We start from the raw sequence: 25,426 nt of genomic DNA, 5'->3' as shown, positions 1-25,426 counted from the left end.
GCCTGAGATGAGTCTGGGAAGATGACTGAGAAGCTACCAGGTGGACAAGCCAGAGATGGGAAGGACTGTGTACCCTGACGTCAAGAGTCTGCTTGGGGGCCAGACTCAGATGATAGGGAGAGGTAGGTTGGTTGGGCGTCATTCCAGGAGGGTTTGGGCCGATATAAACAGTCTGACTTTACCACATACAGGACGGGAATTTTCAATAAGGTCTTGACAAGATTCATGATTTAAAACAAACATTCTGGTGGCAGTGGGGAGGTGTGCCTGGGGGCAGAGGGATCTCCTGGAAGATGATTATGATTGTCCATCAGGAATCCTTAGGAGAGGAACTAAGACAATGGGGTAAGAATGAAGAAAAAGGGAGTTGAGACAAACTTAGGAAACTGCTCATATTCAAAGCATAAGGGTGACAGAAGTGTAAAGAATGGCTCCCCATTTCCTCTCTGAGAGAAGAAATAGAAGCAGCAGTTTTTGTGGGGGACCTGGGGTGGGTGTGGGCATTCACTATCTTCAATTTCAGACCTCTTGAGTTTAAGGTGCCTTAGAGAGCTGGAGGTAGACAGCAGGACTGAAAAGCTCGGTATAGATTCAGGAGTTATTGGCTGGTGGAGGTGCAGCTGGATTAATGGGCCTTGAAGGCACTGCCCAAGGAGTAATTTATAATATTACTCTTAATAATGTATCTTTTGTGATTTACCTTCAATCTAGATAGAAGTGCAGTTATATTTCTTCACACCATCAAGGAGACCTAATTGTCTCTAGTCATTGATAAGATAAATGATGGGAGAGGGTGGGGTGCTCAAAAGTCAGTCTTTTCTGGGGACACAGGTCAGTGTGTCTCTCCCTGATCCCTCTGTGCCACAGCTACTCCTCTTAAATCTTGATTGAAGGGCTTCAGAAGCTGATGGCATAGTTATGAGAGGGGTGAAGACTGTGACTGCATTTCCAACAGACCCCGAGCACAACTGGGAAGAATGTGAGTATGGAGTCCTAATATCCAGTGCCATCTGCCCCATCTCCATCCTCACCCTGTGCCCCTCCACCTTCAGTTATTCATTAAACACTTGTTTTCTGAGCATGAACTGTGCTCCAGGCACTGGGCTGTGTGTTGCTGGTATAGCTAGCAAGACAGACTTGGTCCCTGATCTTATGGGGCACCCTTGGGGTCAGGGTGGGGTAGGGAGATACAACTAAGAAAACCAAGAACTATACTTATGGGAGGTAATGAGATGGAGAAAAAACTTGGTGCATGAAAGTGCAAGAAAAAATTTGGTGCAGGAAAGCATGAAAGAGGAATCCTGGTTCGCAGGTGAGGGAGGGTATCTGGGAGAAACTATGAGGCAGGCAGAATCATTTCCATTTCCTGTCTCTGTGGCTTACTTCCTCTCTCTTGAATATTATTCTGCATTTTGTTAGCCTAGTTAATAGGCTAGGGCATGGAGCAAGCTGGTTTAATCACGGCATCAAACAGAAGAGTAGATAAAGATAAGCTCATTTTACAGATTAAGAACCTGAGCTCAGAATTTAAATAATGTGCCAAGTTAACACAGCGATTGCTGGAGCTGGTGTGTCAAATCTCTGTCTTAGTCACGTCTGGTTTTTTTCAGCTGCATCGTATGTCAAGCAATCTATTTCTTGTTTAATGTCCGTTAAATGAACTGATGTCAGGAAAGCACCAGGCACATGCCTGTTACAAGAGAGTATGGTGGTTAAGAACATGGAGTTTTGAGTCAGACAGAACTGGTTATGTGTCCTCTTCTGTCGTTTTCTCTCTGGGTGACCTTGGTTATGTTGTTTTTCTGAGCTTCAGTTTCCTTATCTGGAAAATGAAGATAATAACAGCATCTACCTTGTTGGATTATAGGAAATGCCTGTAGAGATTCCTTAATGTAAATATGTTCTCCATAAATATTAGCTATTTTTATTGATTTAGGCACTGAATATTTTTGAGCAATTTCTATATGATAAGCAGTTTTTAGGTAAGTATTTGTTTTTTACTCTGCTTTTTTCATCTATTTCTCCTCTTCTCTCTCACAACATGTAGCAAAGTTAAATGTTCAATGGCAATAAAAATGAGTGGGAAAAAAGAGAAGGATAAGACAACTGAGAGACAGAAATAGGAAAGAGAAAAGATAAGCTTAAGTGGAGACAAAGGCAAAGAAAGAAAACAGAAGAAAAGAAATCACAATTATGGGTAACAGGAAGGAAGAGTGAACACTTGAGAAGAGTGGGTAAAGAGAGAAACTACTGAATCACAGTCTTCTCCAAGCTATGAGCTTTAAAATATTTAAACTGCTTCAACACAAAACAGCTGTTTCTGCTGTGAGGCTATTCAAGTTGATCCAACAAGTTAATTTCTATGGTTCTCTTGGATGCAAGGATTGAAACTATGATTTTATTTGCCAGTTCTTTCAATTTTTGGATTTAATTCCTATTTTTTTTCTGCTTGAAGCCAAGCAAGCTTAAAATATGAGGACTGAGGACGTAACAAAATGTGAATGTCAAAGAGAAGTTTCTATTGGAAATAGTGCTGTGGTTTGACAAGACCATTAGAAGCTGAAAACTGACATAAGCTTAATGTATATAAGTAGATAAGGCTACTCCCCAAGGGGTTCAATATGCTTTTATAGATTTATCATTCCATCTTCCTTCCAAGTTTTGTAGGAAAAATGAGATGATTCTTTTGTTTGCAAATTTACAGATAAATAAATCAAGATAGACTTGTGTAATAACTTGCCCAAGGTCACTCTGTGAAATGAATGGAGAAGTCAGGAATGTCGTCCAGTTCTCTAATTCTAACCCAGTAAACCTTAGCAGAGTAGTTTGTTTTTTAAAGAAACTCAAAACCTTATTGAGGAGCTGCAACTTGATAAATGAAATACATTCAAAATGTTTGGCCTTCTCTATTTTATTTCTTAGGTGTGTGTCTGTACATATTAAATGTGGATGAGAGTAACAAAAACCAATACATTATATTTGGTAGGAAAGAAGTAGAATAAGTTGGTGTTTTGACTATTAGGATTTAAACACTTCATCGGAATTCAGATATCTAATAGATTTGGGATATGGCTCATTAATATTTCCATGTATTTAGTTGTCTGAAATTAGTATTGGTCAGTCAGCCTCCCCTCCCCTTGCATTTCAAGTTAATGCCAACAATAATGTGTGTGTGTGTCCAAGAGGGTTATGGAGGAGCAATGGAGGGGGGCACCCTGACTCTGACACTTTGTTCTAAAATATACAGTTGTTATACAGAGTTCTTCCTCTTGTTCTCTGGAATGTGGTGAAGAGGAAGGAACCAGCTGTCTTGGGTTGCAATTTCAAAATGTCAAGTTTTCTTTTTATGTGTGTGTGTGTGTGTGTGTGTGTGTGTGTTATGGCCATGGATTGGCAAGAAAAAGGTTTTCACAGGCAAGGGGGATGAGTCCATAAGATGAGCCTGCAATAGGGGATTGGCTTGGGTACACCAGGGGGCCAGAGATATGGGTCATCCCTGGAGGCGGGAGTTGGGGTGCTCCCCTGGGATGGAGACTGAAAGTGCAAGAGAGAAGAAAGTTGTTGTGAGGTCAGGAGCATGGTGCCTGGATAGATCTTCAAAGTATGAAGAGCATTCGCTTTTGGGTCAGATCGCCCAGGTCCTCCACCTATTAATTGGGTGATTTTAGGACAATGTCATCATTCATGGCTCCCTAGAATCAGACCTCAAGTCAAGGGGTTGAGAGCAAGTTAATTAATTTAGCGTTGATTCCAGGAAACACTGGCAGGACAGTAGGGAACTGAGAAAGGAAAGGCACAGAATATAGGGTGGATTATCGAGCAAGTTAGCACAGTGGGAATAGGAGCTGAATTCTACTGAGAAGCCCTCAGAGCAAATGTAGAACATATCTCCCCAGAGTTATTCCACACCATCCTGTCAGCTGTGGTTGAAGGTTTCTGCAGGGCCAGTTCTGGCAAGTCCAGTCTGCTCTACAGGTGGACAGGGTGGACTCACTCAGGCAGAGTCACAGGTGTGGGTAGTTGGTTGGAAGTCTGGCTAGAGTGCAAGAGAATGTTCAGAGATGAGTAAATATGAGAAGGCACAGCTAGCACTCTTACAGAGAGTCCATTAACATTCCTGAGTCTGTTTTCTCATTTTTAAAGTGGGAATTCCAAGAACTATTTTGGAAATGTTGAAATGCAAGTGATGGCATTGGCTGGGATCCAGGACCCCAAACACTCTGTCTTACCATAGTAAGAGATCCCAATTCTGTCTTCCTATATTCACTCTTCCTTTGGAAGTGTCCATGGTGTATGTTTGTGTCTATGCACACAAACAAGGCTGAGAAAAGGAACACCCTACAACTAGATGGAACCCTAGTCCTGTTCAGCTAAGACTATATAGATTTGTGGGAATTCTGTTGCTCAGAGAAGGCAATCCTAACTTTGGGGGGGAGGCCTCTTTGGACCCTTTAACCAAGAGCCATGCTAAAATATCAGCCCTCTGATTCTCAAACTCTGATACTGGGAAAAGGTAAGTCTTTTTGAGAATTAACTAGATAAATGCAGTTGTAAAGTACCTAGTACGGTACCTGACATATACCATCTGGCATACAGTACGTTTCTCCAAAATGTGAATGCATCCTGTCTCTATGCCTTTCTTCTCTGATTTTCCTTAAATACCGGGCATATCATCTATAACGCTGCTTTCCCAACTTCACATTAAGATGACCATGGGAACAGGCCCTGTGTGCATAAGCAGTGACACAGAGGTGGATGCTAATTCAATTAATAGTATCCATAGGCCAGTGGGCAACCAGTGAGGGGACCTGGAGCAAGAGACACTGTCCAAGTGCATAGAGAGTAACCAGCTAAATCAATGTGTCCATTTCCCTTTTGGGCTGTAGACTGGAAAATATGGAGAGTGGCCAGTTATTAAGGGGCAGGAGGAGAGACAGAGAGAGATGAAGAGAGAAGAGGAGGCACAAAAGTAGCAGAATAGGAGTCTGAGACAGCATCTGAGTCAAGATAAGGTGAAACTGGGGGCTAGGACGTAAGTGACAGTCCTTTTCCAGGAAGCAGCATATACCTGCCCCCAACCCTGCCCAGCACGCCAATGCCTACTAGTCCAAAGCCACTTGAGTCCCGGGAGCAGCATTGCCATATGCGAGAGTAGTAGGGGCTCTAGCAGGAATGCATTCCATTCGTCTCACTGGATTAAGCATCTACTGGTCCCAGATCAGATTGGCCTGTGTCAGCACCTTACAGTGACACACACGTCCCTCTGGCTTATATCACTTACATATTTGACAACTCAGCTATACTCAAGGCAGCTCCCCAAAGCCTGGTCTAAACCTCACTGGAGAGCAGGCAGCTCACACCCTGGCGCTACCACGTGTTACCTGGGCCCTGAGTTAGGAAGAGAGACTGCCTGTGGTATTAGATCATGCCAGGGGGATTCTGAGTCCATGCCAAGTGGGGTTTCTTTTCAGGATTTAATTCTGAGAAAGAATGCAAAGGAAGAATATAGAACTACACTAGCAGCAAAGCAGAAGGTCAGAAGGGAGGAGAGGAGTCAAGTGGGTTGTCATACGATGAGGTCAGAGTGAATAGAGCCCTAACGAAACGAAGCGAGCATCAAATGGATATTTGCAAGTATGCATGCTTTCAGATATATTTTATCAATTTTATTTTTAGAATATTATTTCATTAACTCTAAGTTTTGAAGCTTTTGGGGGGCTTCCAAAATGGGTTACTTCTCCTAAAAACAGTTGTACTTGATTCAAGACGCCAATTAAATGGGTACTGGAGGCAGCCATGGCCACAGCCTCTCTTTTTGTTCTCTTTCTTTGTGAGGGCAGTTATAAGCTGCACGGATCCTGACCTTTCGGCCTGAGGATGGAAGTCTTCAGTATCTGTACAACTTTACTCCCAAGAGCTGGTGTAGAATGAGTTCCTCCAGCCATGGGAGGATCGCAGAGGGGCGCCTGCCACCTGCAGCCCAGCCTTGGTAAGTGCAATATGCCGTTGGCAGAGGGGAGGGAGCTGGGGGCCCGCCAACCCTTTGTTACTTCCTGTAGGTACAGCCCAAGTCTCAGGAAGCAGAATATATCTGGGGTGGGGTGGGGTGGGGAGGTGAGGGGAGCTGTTTCTTCCCCCACCCATTACCTACTAGTCTAAAGCCACTTGAGCCATGGGAACAGCAATGCTAACCACAATAGCTGCAGGGACCTGGAAGGGGACTGGTGATGACATCCAACTGCAATGCTCTTTTACACTGAGATGCTGATGGACAGGAGTCTACCTAGTCTTCTCTAGAGACACACATATTATAAAGCAGGCAAGTATAACTCTCTAAACATTCCTTAGATGCTGTATCTTCACCCGCTTCCCTCACTGCAATTCTGTAATCTGCACCTTGGGAGGAACAAACACATCTTATTGCACCTTGCCCAGAAATAATATCACAGCTTATTAACTCCATCTACTCCCCACATAAGGGATAACGACTGTCCACAGGAGAGGTAAGGAAGTCTCAAGTGCCACACAGGGAATTTTCCTAAGGCCTTCCATCATTTTAGGCCACTAGTAACTCACCTATAGCCAGTACTGTAGCAAGATGAAAGTATATGGATTTGGGTACCATCCATCTGTAAAAACCAAAGAAAAGAATTGCACTTCTGGATTCATTCACAGACCTGTGGGAAGACCCTATTGTCTCACCTGTGACTCATGACCATGTTTTGAGACTCCCAAATCTCTGGAGCCTGCTTTCTCCTGAGCAAAGAGGGTTGTCTTTATTTCAATGGGCAAGGAAAGTCCATTTGTTTGTCTCTACTCCTGCCAGGGCTCCACTCTCCTTCAGTTACAGGAGACCTCCTGAAGCAAGGCTGGAGGGAGACGCTGCATGGTAAGAGTGAGTTTTGAATGAGTATGGATTGAGGGCTTCACATGCACCAGGTGCTGCACAAAATAATTGAGTTTAACCCTCACTCCAGCTCTGACAGGTGGTTGAGATCATATCTTAACTAAATGTGCTCAGCATTTTACAATGGGCGATTAATTGCTGGAGTTGGGATTAAAATCCAGTCTTGTCTGGCTCCAAAATGGTATGTTTCTCACTACCTAACCCATGCTTCCCTCTCAGTGACATCACATCTGTAACTACAAGAGTGTTTCCTTGCTATCAGATCCAAGTGAATACAATCCTTTGTACCCAGTTACCTTGAGGTAGCCAAATGTGCTGAAGTCAACTCTAGGTAGAATGAATGAGGACATCACCCCACCTTTGGTTGCTTCAGTTCTCCAATTTAAAATAACCTATGTTGTGTACCAAGAACTGATGCTCTACTGAACAATCCCAAATACTTGGAATGACCAAAGTACTAGGCTCTTGCTCCTGGAAAACAATGATGTAAGCCAGCACTGCCTGGACTTCGGGTCTCCCCTCAGGCAGCATAAACCACACAGAGATTGTGATCATCTGCTCAGCTTTTATGCCAGCCTTGCAACAAATCTCCTTATCTTCATGGGATCTTTATCTTCTCTTCTGCCTCCACACTACTGTCAGAAACACATATACCTAGACGTGGTAGTAACGGAGTAATAATATCTTCGCTCCATCAATGCTGGTTTTTTTCAAGAAAATTTATTTTAAATCTCGGCATTTCCACAGCTGCAAATCTGGGAGAACGAGTCAGCACTTGTGGAGCTGTGTGTGTGAGCTGGATCGGGGTGAAAGGGGGTAAGCTGAAGGTATCTTTTAACCCCTGATAAACTCCCAGGGACCAAGCAACCTGGTCCCCATGGCTTTTTATCACTGAGATGCTAGCTGTATAATGCCACCTCCATGGTGATTTCTACAGTGAAGAAGAACATTTATTTCCTGCCACCAGTAAGAGACCACCTGAGTGTTCAGTTGCAGTATCTTCAACTCCCCAGATGCATCAGTAGCGCTGTCTTCTCTGGGCTTCTTATAGAACTCATTTTTAGCAAAGTCAAGTTTCCATACTCTAGGTATTAACTTATCAGATAGTGGTCAAAAAGATGGAAGCAAAACATTTTCATGTACTGCATTTCAGTTACTTTCTCTGGGGTTTTATCACCCTTCAGGTGGTTGTCTCCAAAATAACAGGTGTCATTCTGCTCCATGAATCACGTTCCCCTACCTTTATCAGGGCACTTTTCTCTTCAGCAGCATCTTCAACGCATTTCCAGTTGCCCGCCCTGAACTGTTTCAGAATGAGGAGGACACCTGGAGGAATCTACAGGTGCATAGACCAATTTGCAAAAGAGCCTGTGAGCCAACGTAGGTTGTGAGATGCATATCCCACATCCAGTTCAGCCCAGTAACTTGGGAAATGGGGGAGAGGTAGCGCTGAAGACCAGACTTAGTACATTTTTACCCCCATCCATGCTTGCAACTGTAAGTTGATCTTAAATCAGTGCTTTTAACCAAGTCAACCTCAATCACTGGAATAGGATACCCAGCTGAACAACTTGAGGTCACTGAATCAATCTCTTATCTGTAAGAGAGAATGATGCCTACCCAATGGGGTTCTGAGAAATACGTAATGCCTGACATGTAGTGTATACACACTGAATGTGGTTTTTAACCACAACCTTTATATTTTTGCCAAGAGTATCACCTTCCTGCAGCAACCCTGAGAACCTCGCACTACTCTTGTCTTAGATTGCGCATTCCTTTCCTATATTTAGACACCAAACTCCATTCATTTTCCCCTTGAAATGTTCATTCCCATGATCAAGATTTTGCTTAAACACATTTTGTTTTCATGTCCAGATTATCATCTTAGCTGGAAGAACTAATAAGCAACACATTCACCCAAGAAGTATTTGCCGAGCACCTACCATGTGCACTATTTTCTGGTGTTGGGGCGAGGGGGCAAACGACTCTGGCAAGTCTCTGTTCTTAAGGTACTCACATTCATACGGGTGAAGATAGATAACAAACAAGGAAAAAGTTGGACAGACAAACAATTTGGGTGGTGCCGAGTATGATGCAAACACTAAAATGGTGATGCAATAGAAGATGTCAGAGGGAGAGTGGGAAGGTTACATTAAATAGATGTCCAAGGAAGATCTCTCTGAGGAGAAGCTACTAGGGCTGAGACCTTAATGACAACAAGGAACCCAAGGGCTGGCAGCAGAGCGTTTTGAACATGGCCAGTGGGTGCAAAGGCCGCCACACGTGAATGGGCCTGGCCAGGTGGAAGGACAGAGGGCAAGGCTGTTGTGGTTGCCCTGTGAGTGTGAACGGCCCAAGATGGGATGAAAGAGGAGGTTGGGACCACACCTTATAGGGATATCAGATCATGGTCAGGGCTTTGGATTTTAGCAGGGGTGCAGTATAAGCCATGGGGAGTTTTAGACAGGTACAGAAGTAATTTACATTTTCTTTTCTTTTCTTTTTTCGAAACCGAGTCTTGCTCTGTCACCCAGGCTGGAGTGCAGTGGCATGATCTCGGCTCACGCCAGCTCCACCTCCTGGGTTCACGCCATTCTTCTGGCTCAGCCTCCTGCGTAGCTGGGACTACAGGCTCTCACCACCACACCTTGCTAATTTTTTGTATTTTTAGTAGAGATGGGGTTTCACCATGTTAGCCAGGATGGTCTTGATCTCCTGACCTCGTGATCCGCCCGCCTTGGCCTCCCAAAGTGCTGGGAGTAATTTACATTTTCTAAAGCGTACTCTGCCAGCCAAGTGGCAAACAGACTTGGGCCTCGTAAGAGCGGAAGCAGGAGGAAACCCGAAGAGCCTGGAGAGAGACTGGTGGCTGCTACCAGTGGGGATGGAGCAAAAAGGAAAATACAGGTTACAGTTTCAGGAAAAATTTCATACCAATTTCCCGAGATCATTTCTGAACTCGAATATTTTCAGTGCCCCCACATTGTGTTTCCTGCTGAATCAAGTCCTAATCACTTCTGTTTTTAAAGCCTTCCATGATACTTCCCTGAACACTGTAGCTTTCACTGATGGCCGGCTTTTTCAAACTCCCATATGATCCATAGTGTATAATTAATAAGCAAACAAGGAATCACACACTATCTGCTATTCTGTGCAGTGTTTCAGGTTTTTAGTCTTCTCTTTCAAGATAGAAAATCCCTTTAGAATAGGAACTCTGCTGGCACTTTCTTCCACATCCTCCATAGCACTTAGCACAGTTCTGTACACAAGGCACGTGTGGAAATTGCTTATTGATTGATTAAAAGCATATATCACTGGCATTTGTCTCTTCAATATTTCTCTTGTATGAAGAAGGGTGATTATCTGTCAATATTCATTGCATGATTGAACTGATGTGCAATGCATTAATCATCACTGAGATCACCAGATGAGGCTTTATTGTAATCTCCTTCTATTTTGCTGAGATAATTTCACTTGCTTTGGAGTTTATGAGGCCATAAGTGGCTCCCATCTGTTGATGAACATATTTCTAAGAGTCATTTAGTCTCAAGTATGGAATACTTGAGGGGAAGTTAAATTGTAACTTTTATATTAAGTGTCATCTTAGTAACAGAACCAAAATTGGAAGCATGTGTTCAATTTTGGTTTTTCATTTTCAAAGCTTTAGGTCAGGCAAAGAATTAATTTCATTTGTTTACAAAGTAGATTATGCCTAATAAAATCTATTTTGTTTATGGTCACATTTTAATCAATCCACTGCTTTAGAAAATGAGAGAATTCTGATTGGCTAATCATTCAACATAGTAAATTACATTATTCCACATCCACAGAACACTGGCCTAATTGCATTATCCAGTAATGATGAAAATATCCCTTTTAATACATTTTGAGCAATGCATATACCCGTGGTGAAAAAGGGAAGAATCTTGTTTATTCCATCCTTGTTTGATGATCGACCACAGAATATAACATAACACTTCTGTGTATAAGAATTTTTTCCACATTAAGAATAATAAAGACAAGGTAGTTTTCACTGGATCCTTACTGGTACTCTGAATTTTCACTATTTGTCCGCATTTCTTCCCCTTCCCAGAAATTTGTTTTCTGGGAAAAACAAGTGCTACTTTGTCAAACAAAGCTTAAATAAAATTGATTTCAATTTATGCACAACAAAAGGAATGAGTGGTGATTTTCTGTCTCGAGTGGGAGGCAGAAAACTCTCCAGGTGCCTTTATTCACTCCTGAGGTTCTGGTGAGCACCAAGGAACATTACCTCTGCAAAATGCAGACATACGCAAAGGGACACATCAAATTTAAGAGAAGTCCATAGATAGATATCTGAGGGATCTGCCTTAGGGGATGTAGACCATATATAAAACACAGATTCCACAGAATTGGCCTGGTATTCACGATCACTGTTTCTTAACACATAACTCTTTTATGTCACCAAGCAGCTTTTTTCTGAGATGATGACTACTCGAATACTTCTTTTGCATATCACCAGAAAATACCAAGTTTTGATTTGAGTCCTTAATTCAAGTTCTTTACCACAAGAAGAAAGAATAGCATGAGTAAAATGGTTTAAAGGTAGACAACAACAACAAACACACACACACTGTATTTTAGAATGCATATTCAAACATACTCCAAAAAATACTGTATTTTAGAATGCATATTCAAACATGATGACAAGTGGGCTCTATAGAGGCTCATTTTGACAATAGCTTTAACCTATGAAGTGAGTGAATGTCTTTTTACACAGAGGTGATGAGTTACTGAATACTGAAGGGCTCTACTAATTGTGCTTTTGGGTATCAGAACTTGGCTACTGCCTTTCGTTGCTATGTGTTGAGAGAAAAATCTCAAACGATGATGCTAACCATTTTTCTAATAAAATATGCAAAGCGGAAACATGTCAGTTACTCAGTTCATCTTCTAGTACAGATGCTAGCAAGTAGAGAAGGATATGATTTGAAAAACTCAACAGAAAGGAGGAAAAAGATGAGAAAAAGATTGACTAAAAATTATTCATGGAATATATTTCACCAGCCTATTGGGTGTTAACATCTTAGGTGGTGTGGTTAATGCTAATTTACATTAAATGGTAAATTAACTATTTTTATTTTTCATAAATGCTACATTTTCAGTACGGAGTTTCAGTATTCCATATTTTCTCACATGTGTACATACACAATGACACTGTTATTACTAACAATAAAGAACTTGTAAGAGAGCTTTTAGAAGTAACATGCTTTTCTAAAAAGTACAAAGAAGGCCGGGCGCGGTGGCTGAAGCCTGTAATCCCAGCACTTTGGGAGGCCGAGACGGGCAGATCACGAGGTCAGGAGATCGAGACCATCCTGGCTAACATGGTGAAACCTCATCTCTACTTAAAAAAAAAAAAAAAATACAAAAGTACAAAGAAAACATTTTATAGTGAGTGAAAATAAAGGTTTTTACTTCAAATTCTCATTTTATTTCCATGATATTTCTGCCTGGGCTCTGCCAAGGAAAACTGGCAGTGGGCAACAGATTATGCCAATGTATACTTTTTTCCCCTCTGAGTTTTTAAGCTCTTTTCAGGTGACAAATAGTTTTCTCTTAGACCAGATTCACTTGAGTTTTCACTTATTTAATTAAAAAATTAATTTACTGCTCAACAGGGACCCTGGAGTATGTATATGCTCATCTTCATTGTTAAAATACTTGGAAAAAAAGACATACCACATCATAAAAATCTGTATTCCAGGGTCTCAAAACAGACTGCTTCGGGATTAATGTCCGAATTGGGGGGTTAATTAGGATGGTCATAAGTGAGATCAGTTAATTAATAGAACAACTTCCAGAAGAGGTGGGAGTGTAGTATAATGGTGGAGAGAAAGGAATTCAGAATGAGATACACCTGGATTCACATTTGAAGTCTGTCACTCACCAGTTGAGTGCCAGTAAAGAAAGACATTTAAAGCCTCCCAGAATAGTGGCCGTTGCTCACACTGTAGAGAGCGCTGGAATGCCTTATTTAATCCTGGCGTGACCACTATGCATGCATGATTTTAGACAAATTAAGTCGCCTCACTAAGATGAATCTTTTGATTTGTTCCTACTTCGCAAATAGCTTTAAGAGAGATAATTTAATGTAAAATTTAGCATAATGCCTACACACAAAAAGCTCATCGAGCATGTAATAATAATGCTAACCATTATTATTACTAATGTCGTGCTAAATGTGGCAGGACCTGAAAAATTACTAAACCTGATTTCAAGCCTGAGTTTCCACCTGTATAAAGTGGAGATTAAAATCCTGGTCCTCACAGGGTTGTTGTGACAAAACATGAGATATGGAGCACTGAGTAATTAGCACAATTATTGATGGCAATTATTCAGAATCATTGAGTGCTTGAGTGAGAGCTATCTGCATATTTGATGGTGAATAATTCTCACAGCGTTTATTCCCACCACTATTTTCTTCTTGGTGGTCATGCTTTTAAAACATCTGAGGGCCATATTCTCAGCCTTGCTTTGTCTTGTCAATCTAAATACCTTTCCACAGGTACCTTTCACATTTTAAGTTTCTTGGCTTCCAATTAAAGAGGCAAAGCCCAGAACTTTGACATTTACACTTAAGTATTTTCTAGGTAGAAGCCATCTGACCTTTAAAAAAGACATCTTTTATAAATTCTTCTTTGTTAACCACCATTAGTGTCACCACTTTTTGATCCTTTCAGTCCTTCTTTCAGGATTTTGAAAAAGACTCATCAATTGGATAGCTTTTCTAAAAGTGCAACTCTCTCAATTCTGAAGGTAATCTTAAAAGGGAATTGGGACATGTGGGATCTTTACTAGCTCCATTAGTGCCAAACTTGCAAAGAGAAACTATCTTTAAGTCAAAATTGTCTCCTTGAGTGCATGGCCATTTTGACAAGAATAGTGCAAGGTAACGGAATCCCACTTTAAATTTAGAAGTTCTAAAGTTCACACTACGTTGAAAAGTCATCAGTGAGTGGCACTGCCATGCTTACATTAGGGGAAAGAATCAGGAGCTCAAGTCTTGAACCGGGCAAAACATTTAACGTTCTGCAGGCAATATGGATATGGACATACAGGTAAAAAGAAGATCTGGATCTCCCTGCCCTTCGATTCTTTCATTTCCTGACTCTGTGACCATTATTCTTAATAACCATGTGCAGTCCTGGTTTGTTCCTTCTGTTTTTGGTTTAGAATCCTTACCTGGGAGGGGAAGGAAGGATACCTTGTTCCTGCCTTGTAAGAATCAATGACACAGCAAGTTTGAACATTCCGGTGTATAGGGAGTAGACTGTTTAAATTTAGCAGCCCCTCTAGCTACTAGAATAAGAATTTAGTGATCTGAAGAATTTACATTCCGCCAGCAGTTGATTGAGTTCTTATGATATGCAAAGCCCAACGGTGGACACAGAAATGAACCAAACACGATCTCTTTTCTTTACGGCAATGCTAGGTAGTCTCAAAAATCCTGTTGTGTTATAAATGATTAGAATATAGGGTAGAAAATATCTGTAGTAAAAGGGCAGAGAAAATAAAATGGGGTCATGGAAGAGAGTGAGATTATTCTTGGCTATGTAACAAAGGAAAGCTTCATAAAAGGTAGTATTTGAGTTAGGTCTTACATGAGTAAATTTTGTACATGCAGAGAAGGGGATTATTATGCTGATGAAATAGTTTTATAAAGAACCACTAGTTTTAAATAAAGGAGTAGAATGGGAAATAAGTCTACGAAGGTGGGGAGAATCCTCTCCAAAGGAGTACAAGATCCCAAGGCTTTGTATTTCATACTCAAAAGTTAAAAATGTATTGTATGGGGGGCGGAGCAAGATGGCCGAATAGGAGCAGCTCCAGTCTCCAACTCCCAGCGCGAGTGACACAGAAGACAGGTGATTTCTGCATTTTCAACTGAGGTACTGGGTTTATCTCACTGGGGAGTGCCTGACGATCGGTGCTGGTCAGCTGCTGCAGCCCAACCAGCAAGAGCTGAAGCAGGGCGAGGCATCGCCTCACCTGGGAAGCACAAGGGGGAAGGGAATCCCTTTTCCTAGGCAGGGGAACTGAGACACACAACACCTGGAAAATCGGGTAACTCCCACCCCAATACTGCGCTCTACCAAGGATCTTAGCAAACCAGGAGACTATATCCCACACCTGGCTGGCAGAGTCCCATGCCCATGGAGCCTCCCTCATTGCTAGCACAGCAGTCTGCCATCTCGAGGCAAGGCAGCAGTGAGGCTGGGGGAGGGGCGCCCGCCATTGCTGAGGCTTAAGTAGATAAACAAAGTGGCTGGGAAGCTCGAACTGGGTGGAGCTCACAGCGGCTCAAGAAGTCCTGCCTGTCTCTGTAGACTCCACCTCTGGGGACAGGGCACAGCTCAACAACAACAACAACAACAACAACAACAACAACAAAAAGCAGCTAAAACCTCTGCAGACGCAAACGACTCTGACAGCTTTGAAGTGAGCAGTGGATCTCCCAACACGGAGGTTGAGATCTCAGAAGGGACAGACTCCCTGCTCAAGTGGGTCCCTGACCCCTGAGTAGCCTAACTGGGAGACATCCCCCCCTAGGGGCAGACTGACACCCCACACCTCACACAGTGGAGTACACCCCTGAGAGGAAGCTTCCATAGCAAGAATCAGACAGGTACACTCGCTGTTCAGAAATATTCTATCTTCTGCAGCCTCTGCTGCTGACACCCAGGCAAACAGGGTCTGGAGTGGACCTCAAGCAATCTCCAACAGACCTACAGCTGAGGGTCCTGACTGTTAGAAGGAAAACTAACAAACAGGAAGGACACCCACACCAAAACCCCATCAGTACATCACCATCATCAAAGACCAGAGGCAGACAAAACCACGAAGATGGGGAAAAAGCAGGGCAGAAAAGCTGGAAATTCAAAAAAAAAAGAGCGCATCGCCCCCTGCAAAGGAACACAGCTCATCGCCAGCAACGGATCAAAGCTGGACAGAGAATGACTTTGAGGAGATGAGAGAAGAAGGCTCCAGTCCATCAAACTTCTCAGAGCTAAAGGAGGAATTACGTACCCAGCGCAAAGAAACTAAAAATCTTGAAAAAAAAAGTGGAAGAATTGATAACTAGAATAATTAATGCAGAGAAGGCCATAAACGAATGGACAGAGATGAAAACCATGACACGAGAAATATGTGACAAATGCACAAGGTTCAGTAACCGACTTGATCAACTGGAAGAAAGAGTATCAGCGATTGAGGATCAAATGAATGAAATGAAGCGAGAAGAGAAACCTAAAGAAAAAAGAAGAAAAAAAAATGAACAAAGCCTGCAAGAAGTATGGGATTATGTAAAAAGACCAAATCTACGTCTGATTGGGGTGCCTGAAAGTGAGGGGGAAAATGGAACCAAGTTGGAAAACACTCTTCAGGATATCATCCAGGAGAACTTCTCCAACCTAGTAGGGCAGGCCAACATTCAAATTCAGGAAATACAGAGAACGCCACAAAGATACTCCTCGAGAAGAGCAACTCCAAGACACATAATTGCCAGATTCACCAAAGTTGAAATGAAGGAAAAAATCTTAAGGGCAGCCAGAGAGAAAGGTCAGGTAAAGGGAAAGGGAAGGGAAGCCCATCAGACTAACAGCAGATCTCTCGGCAGAAACTCTACAAGCCAGAAGAGAGTGGGGGCCAATATTCAACATTCTTCAAGAAAAGAATTTTAAACCCAGAATTTCATATCCAGCCAAACTGTTTCATAAGTGAAGGAGAAATAAAATCCTTTACAGAAAAGTAAATGCTTAGAGATTTTGTCACCACCAGGCCTGCCTTACAAGAGACCCTGAAGGAGGCACTAAACATGGAAAGGAACAACTGGTACCAGCCATTGCAAAAACATGCCAAAATGTAAAGACCATCGAGGCTAGGAAGAAACTGCATCAACTAACGAGCAAAATAACCAGTTAATATCATAATGGCAGGATCAAGTTCACACATAACAATATTAACCTTAAATGTAAATGGACTAAATGCTCCAATTAAAAGACACAGACTGGCAAACTGGATAAAGAGTCAAGACCCATCAGTCTGCTGTATTCAGGAGACCCATCTCACATGCAGAGACATACATAGACTCAAAATAAAGGGATGGAGGAAGGTCTACCAAGCAAATGGAGAACAAAAAAAAGCAGGGGTTGCAATACTAGTCTCTGATAAAACAGACTTTAAACCATCAAAGATCAAAAGAGACAAAGAAGGCCATTACATAATGGTAAAGGGATCAATTCAACAGGAAGAGCTAACTATCCTAAATATATATGCACCCAATACAGGAGCACCCAGATTTATAAAGCAAGTCCTTAAAGACTTACAAAGAGACTTAGACTCCCATACAATAATAATGGGAGACTTCAACACCCCACTGTCAACATTAGACAGATCAACGAGACAGAAAGTTAACAAGGATATCCAGGAATTGAACTCATCTCTGCAGCAAGCAGACCTAATAGACATCTACAGAACTCTCCACCCCAAATCAACAGAATATACATTCTACTCAGCGCCACATCACACTTATTCCAAAATTGACCACATAATTGGAAGTAAAGCACTCCTCAGCAAATGTACAAGAACAGAAATTATAACAAACTGTCTCTCAGACCACAGTGCAATCAAACTAGAACTCAGGACTAAGAAACTCAATCAAAACCGCTCAACTACATGGAAACTGAATAACCTGCTCCTGAATGACTACTGGGTACATAACGAAATGAAGGCAGAAATAAAGATGTTCTTTGAAACCAATGAGAACAAAGATACAACATACCAGAATCTCTGGGACACATTTAAAGCAGTGTGTAGAGGGAAATTTATAGCACTAAATGCACACAAGAGAAAGCTGGAAAGATCTAAAATTGACACTCTAACATCACAATTAAATGAACTAGAGAAGCAAGAACAAACAAATTCAAAAGCTAGCAGAAGGCAAGAAATAACTAAGATCAGAGCAGAACTGAAGGAGATAGAGACACAAAAAACCCTCCAAAAAATCAATGAATCCAGGAGTTGGTTTTTTGAAAAGATCAACAAAATTGATAGGCCGCTAGCAAGACTAATAAAGAAGAAAAGAGAGAAGAATCAAATAGACACAATAAAAAATGATAAAGGGGATATCACCACTGACCCCACAGAAATACAAACTACCGTCAGAGAATACTATAAACACCTCTACGCAAATAAACTAGAAAATCTAGAAGAAACGGATAATTTCCTGGACACTTACACTCTCCCAGGACTAAACCAGGAAGAAGCTGAATTCCTGAATAGACCAATAGGAGGCTCTGAAATTGAGGCAATAATTAATAGCCTACTAACGAAAAAAAGTCCAGGACCAGATGGATTCACAGCTGAATTCTACCAGAGGTACAAGGAGGAGCTGGTACCATTCCTTCTGAAACTATTCCAATCAATAGAAAAAGAGGGAATCCTCCCTAACTCATTTTATGAGGCCAACATCATCCTGATACCAAAGCCTGGCAGAGACACAACAAAAAAAGAGAATTTTAGACCAATATCCCTGATGAACATTGATGCAAAAATCCTCAATAAAATACTGGCAAACCGGATCCAGCAGCACATCAAAAAGCTTATCCACCATGATCAAGTTGGCTTCATCCCTGGGATGCAAGGCTGGTTCAACATACGCAAGTCAATAAACGTAATCCAGCATATAAACAGAACCAAAGACAAAAACCACATGATTATCTCAATAGATGCAGAAAAGGCCTTTGACAAAATTCACCAGCCCTTCATGCTAAAAACGCTCAATAAATTCAGTATTGATGGAACGTATCTCAAAATCATAAGAGCTATTTATGACAAACCCACAGCCAATATCATACTGAATGGGCAAAAACTGGAAAAATTCCCTTTGAAAACTGGCACAAGACAGGGATGCCCTCTCTCACCGCTCCTATTCAACATAGTGTTGGAAGTTCTGGCTAGGGCAATTAGGCAAGAGAAAGAAATCAAGGGTATTCAGATAGGAAAAGAAGAAGTCAAATTGTCCCTGTTTGCAGATTACATGATTGTATATTTAGAAAACCCCATTGTCTCAGCCCAAAATCTCCTTAAGCTGATAAGAAACTTCAGCAAAGTCTCAGGATACAAAATTAATGTGCAAAAATCACAAGCATTCTTATACACCAGTAACAGACAAACAGAGAGCCAAATCATGAATGAACTTCCATTCACAATTGCTTCAAAGAGAATGAAATACCTAGGAATCCAACTTACAAGGGATGTAAAGGACCTCTTCAAGGAGAACTACAAACCACTGCTCAGTGAAATCAAAGAGGACACAAACATATGGAAGAACATACTATGCTCATGGATAGGAAGAATCAATATCGTGAAAATGGCCATACTGCCCAAGGTAATTTATAGATGCAATGCCATCCCCATCAAGCTACCAATGACTTTCTTCACAGAATTGGAAAAAACTGCTTTAAAGTTCATATGGAACCAAAAAAGAGCCCGCATTGCCAAGACAATCCTAAGTCAAAAGAACAAAGCTGGAGGCATCACGCTACCTGACTTCAAACTATACTACAAGGCTACAGTAACCAAAACAGCATGGTACTGGTACCAAAACAGAGATATAGACCAATGGAACAGAACAGAGTCCTCAGAAATAATACCACACATCTACAGCCATCTGATCTTTGACAAACCTGAGAGAAACAAGAAATGGGGAAAGGATTCCCTATTTAATAAATGGTGCTGGGAAAATTGGCTAGCCATAAGTAGAAAGCTGAAACTGGATCCTTTCCTTACTCCTTATATGAAAATTAATTCAAGATGGTTTAGAGACTTAAATGTTAGACCTAATACCATAAAAACCCTAGAAGAAAACCTAGGTAATATCATTCAGGACATAGGCATGGGCAAGGACTTCATGTCTAAAACACCAAAAGCAATGGCAACAAAAGCCAAAATTGACAAATGGGATCTAATTAAACTAAAGAGCTTCTGCACAGCAAAAGAAACTACCATCAGAGTGAACAGGCAACCTACAGAATGGGAGAAAATTTTTGCAATCTACTCATCTGACAAAGGGCTAATATCCAGAACCTACAAAGAACTCAGACAAATTTACAAGAAAAAACAAACAACCCCATCAAAAAGTGGGCAAAGGATATGAACAGACAGTTCTCAAAAGAAGACATTCATACAGCCAACAGAGACATGAAAAAATGCTCATCATCACTGGTCATCAGAGAAATGCAAATCAAAATCACAATGAGATACCATCTCACACCAGTTAGAATGGCAATCATTAAAAAGTCAGGAAACAACAGGTGCTGGAGAAGATGTGGAGAAATAGGAACACTTTTACACTGTTGGTGGGACTGTAAACTAGTTCAACCATTATGGAAAACAGTATGGAGATTCCTCAAGGATCTGGAACTAGAAGTACCATATGACCCAGCCATCCCATTACTGGGTATATACCCAAAGGATTATAAATCATGCTGCTATAAAGACATATGCACACATATGTTTATTGTGGCACTATTCACAATAGCAAAGACTTGGAATCAACCCAAATGTCCATCAGTGACAGACTGGATTAAGAAAATGTGGCACATATACACCATGGAATACTATGCAGCCATAAAAAAGGATGAGTTCGTATCCTTTGTAGGGACATGGATGCAGCTGGAAACCATCATTGTCAGCAAACTATCACAAGAACAGAAAACCAAACACCGCATGTTCTCACTCATAGGTGGGAACTGAACAATGAGATCACTTGGACTCGGGAAGGGGAACATCACACACTGGGGCCTATCATGGGGAGGGGGGAGGAGGGAAGGATTGCATTGGGAGTTATACCTGATGTAAATGACGAGTTGATGGGTGCTGACGAGTTGATGGGTGCAGCACGCCAACATGGCACAGGTATACATATGTAACAAACCTGCACATTATCCACATGTACCCTAGAACTTAAAGTATAATAAAAAAAAAAAAGAAAGAAATGTATTGTATGGCTTTCCATCATTGCAAATGTCTGAGCAGGATCATTCCCAACCTTTGTGGGGTCTACAGCAAGAGCATGAATGGAGGTCCACATACTGTATGTGGAACTATTTCCTAGTGTTAAGGGAAGCTACACCCAAGACCTGGTCCTTGTTCCCATCCAAGGGACTGCTCTGGGACTAGGAGACCTAAGGAGCCCTGCTGTCCCTCAAGGCCGTCCTACACTAGAGGTCTGATTGGTTGCTTGGAACTTCAGTGGGGGGAACAGGATGGACCCTGGACTTAGCCTGGGGACTCGTGGGCAGGGCCTGCATCTCTCCCCATCAAGGATGGAAATGACTCAGTCCAGGTCTTCTGGTTACTGAGGAGAACATGTTCTCCTACCTCATGTTTTCCTTTTCTGGTTCCAGATTACCAGGAGTTCTAAGCACCAGCTGAAACTATACTCACCCACTCCACAGCCCCTCCCCAAGCAGAGGGGATGGTGGCAGTACAGTTAGCTGGGGAACACAGTCTGCCTGTATGTCCTCCCACTTCGGGAGCTATTGGGTGGCTATCTAGAAACTAAAGCATCCCTTCTTTCTTTGATTTCACAGGGCCCACACAGCCCCACCTCTCTCAGTAAGGGAATTTCACTCTTTTATTGGTCTGTCCCATTTGCCCAGATGATCCAGTTCAGCTGCTATGTGCCTTTCCACATTTTGTGAGCTCTCAATTGGTCATGAAACTTTAAAACATGAGGCTGAGAAAAAGAAAAATCTGTCTTTGCATGGCTGTTTTTGTGATGCTTGGAGACTCCTAAAGCCTGTGACCTTTCTTGGTCGGGTCTGAGGGTTGTGCTGTATCTTAACCCAAGTCTAGAGCTACTGACCCAGAATGTCTTGGGGTTAGAATTGGAGATGGGGTCTCAGGATCTGTGCTAACAAGTTTCAGAGGTGACTATAACGCCCAGTTAGGGTTAAAATTACTGTTAACAAGGAATGAGGAGGTTTTTCTACTTAGTTTTTATTTCTCAGCAAGATAATATTTTAAAACTGCAAACTACTGCAAACTGCAGCAGAATGGAAGATGAACAGAAAGGTGATGAGGCTAACGGAGAGCCTCAAGAAATCACCGAGGAAATGAGACAAGGGCATGGATGAAGCAGGGGTTATGGGTGGAGGTGAGGAGCTGGTTGGGAGAGGTCAACAGGAGATCCCATCAGAAGTGCCCAGTGCTCAGAGGGAGAGATGGAGTTGAGGATGACTCTGAGGTTTCCAGCTTGTTATGGGTCAAATTATATCCCCCAAACAGATATGTGGAAGTCCTAACTCCTAGTACCCAAGAATGCAACCTTATTTGATTATAGGGTCTCTGCCACTGCGATTAAGTTAAGAGAAGGTCACTGAGGGAAGGCCCTAAGCCAGGATGGCTGGGATTCTTATAAGGGGAGGGACACAACGGGAGGGCAGCCATGTATCCACAGGGGCAGAGAGTGGAGTGATGCGGCTGTAAGCCAAGGAATGTCAAGGATTGCTGGCAAGCACTTGAAGATAAAAAGAGCGAGGAAGGCTCCTTCCCTACAGGTTTCAGAGAGAGCATGGCCCTGCTGACACCCTCTTATGGATGTGAGACAATACATTTCTGTTATTTTAAGGCACGTCTTCATGGTACTTTGTTATGGCAGCCCTAGGGACCAAATACAGAGCTGTAAGGGCCTGCGCTGGTGTTGCCTCTCCTCACTGGGTCGTCAGTGAGGGCAAGCATTTCTCATAGGGATCACCTGTCTGTGAACGTTCTCCACAACATAGACATCTCTGCACCAGAAACAGAGCCCCATATTCGGTGTCCCTCTTTGTCATCTAGCGGCACAAACACAAGGTATTAATTCACTGAGGGTTTCAATTATCTGCTATATAAAAAGGCATAAACATAAAAGGTTTAAATTGTCTTTTATATAATAAGGCAGTTTCCAAAAATTCAATTAAGAATTTACATTCAGTTTTCCCATTCTTATGCTGACCATGTATAATTTTATTTTGAAAGCATTTTTGGTAATATTTTGAAGTGTTATCTTTCATCTAGTATCGTAAAAATTATTTAGAAAACCTATAGAAAATTTCATCTCTACAAGTAACATTTTTCAGATAGGAAATGATTGCAGCAAGGAACTGCCAAAGAGACAGCTGAAAAAAAAATTGGGTCATGCATTCATCCCATTCTAGAACAGAGGCTACCAAGCAGTTCACTGCTCATTTTTGTCCTCTTCTGGTAAACAAGCTGCGTTAACAAGTTACTTTTAAAAAGCATACTGATTTCCCCAGTGAATTGCATAGGAAAGACTCCAGCGTTCCCTCCAGAGGACTCAAATAGTTGTTTGTTCTCAGAGCTCAGGTGTGGTAAAATAGCCATGGGCTAAAAGCACAGGCTGGATATTAGCCAGCAGGCTAGAGCTTCCGCTCCGCTCCTGATTTCTCACGTTGGTGCACAACTCATCGCCTGCCTGATGTGGGCGGGGTGGGGGGGTGGTGCGGGAAGACTCGATTTTCAATTTCAATTTAATTACACAATCTATAGTGCCTAGTGGGAAGGATTTAGGGGCAAGATTAACGCTCAGCAGTGTTCCATTTTGCCTTTCTTTCTGATAAAAAATGCTGTATTGATTATCTAAAGTGGGTTTTCAAAAATGTTTTTCAAGAGCCAAACTATTTTGGTGGCATAGTGATTTGAAAAAGAAGGTAACTTTATTTCTTTACTTTTTGCCAGAGTTTATATAAACTAGAGGTATAAGATACCTTTTTGAATTGTATTGCCAGTATATCATTCTTGAGAATGGAGAGCATTTCTCTACTTGGGAGAAGAATGAATAGAAATTTCATTGTAGGATTAGAAATATAAGCAATGACTGAACGAGATAATGATCTGTTCTGAGAATGACTACATAATTAAAATATTAAGAATTTTCCCTCTTCAGTTAAAATCTAAAGAATTTCACTGTCTTATTGAGACTGAAAACCATTATAATTTTATCTGGCATCAGATTAATATTTAAGATTATGAGTAAATATGTGGCATTCTATTTTGGTGTCTACATATTTTGTTAGTTTTGCTAAATGTAAAAGAAGCAAAAACAGGAGATGAAAATCTACCCATCAGAAGTGACCTTAGTATATTTTTTGACCAACTGCTTTAGGTTGTTAATAAGGGAAACAGGTAGGTTGTTACATTTATAAGGAAAACAGGTCAAGTATTCCTATGTGATTTAAATAAATAAAAATAGCAGCAGTAAACTTTACTGGCTAACTGTTGCTGAGCCTCACCAAACCACTTGAGTACATACAAATAATTTAAAATGCAATAATAAAGAAACTAAGGGCCTGTGTGGTGGCTCACGCCTGTAATCCCAGCACTTTGGGAGGCTGAGGCAGGCCGATCATGAGGTCAAGAGATCGAGACCATCCTGGCCAACATGGTGAAACCCGGTCTGTACTAAAAATACAAAAGTTAGCTGGGCGTGGTGGCACATGCCTGTAGTCTCAGCTACTTGGGAGGCTGAGGCAGGAGAATCGCTTGAACCTGGGAGGTGGAGGTTGCAGTGAGCCGAGATTGTGGCACTGCATTCCAGCCTGGTGACAGAGCGAGACTCCATCTAAAAAAAAAAAGAAAAAAAAAGAAAGAAAGAAACTATGTTCAAAAGGCAAATGAACTATTTGAAATGGCCAATTGATTTTGCTATTTCACAATGATGGCATTTTCAAGTATTAAGAGAGTTGCTACTAGAAGTCAACATGTACAATAGTATTCAAAAACAAAATGGCACCTGATTAAATTTTGGCTACTGAATTTGAAAAATAGTGTATTAGCCAAGTGAGTTGACAATTTTGAAAGCTTGATGAGTTACAGGGCATCTGGCACAGATTGGGTGAAACTAGAACTTTATTGGGATGGACTGACAATAGGAACTAGAATTGGAATTTCTTTTGGAGTGCACTTAGAAGGTTGAAAAATGCACTTTTAATTGGTATAAACGTAGATTTACCACCCTTCTCTTTGGTAAGGGTGAGTTGTAATTTATGCCATTGAAAGGAAAAAAGAAAGAAGATACGGAAATTTGTACCTATGGGTGAAACCCAAGCATATTTTTCCACAGGTCAATGTCTACATTCTCTGAGTCTAGTGGCACAGGCAGGGTTTGGAGAAACACGTAGCTAAGCTGGCCTGGGGAAAAAGTAGGTGGGGTAGGGCAAGATGTGCTTTGGGGGAAGGTCTCCCTTGGTTTGTTTGTGTGGCTGCAGGTCTCAAGCTCCTAAAACAGTTCTATAGAAGGACACCATCTACCTAGAAATACAAAAATAGATCAGTAAGAAGATGGGATAAGAAAACCGTGATGCAAACAGGAAGATGCTGGTCAACTATGAGTAGAAACAAAAGACCAGAATGGAAGATCAACTTGTGGTATATAGGGGGCCAGTTCTTAGCTGTTTGGGAGGCAGTGAC

At 41.7% G+C, this 25,426-nt stretch overlaps 1 protein-coding gene across 7 annotated transcripts in view; it reads right to left on the bottom strand.

The window, feature by feature from the left end:
- Positions 1–25,426, bottom strand: part of CHST9 (carbohydrate sulfotransferase 9) — a 293,740-nt gene that overhangs the window by 19,330 nt on the left and 248,984 nt on the right. The window lies entirely within an intron of this gene.

The sequence above is a fragment of the Macaca fascicularis genome, chromosome 18 (assembly GCF_037993035.2).
Source record: "Macaca fascicularis isolate 582-1 chromosome 18, T2T-MFA8v1.1".
Taxonomy (NCBI): domain Eukaryota; kingdom Metazoa; phylum Chordata; class Mammalia; order Primates; family Cercopithecidae; genus Macaca; species Macaca fascicularis.
The sequence above is the reverse complement of the archived record's forward strand: the minus strand, read 5'-3'. Positions and strand labels throughout refer to the sequence as shown.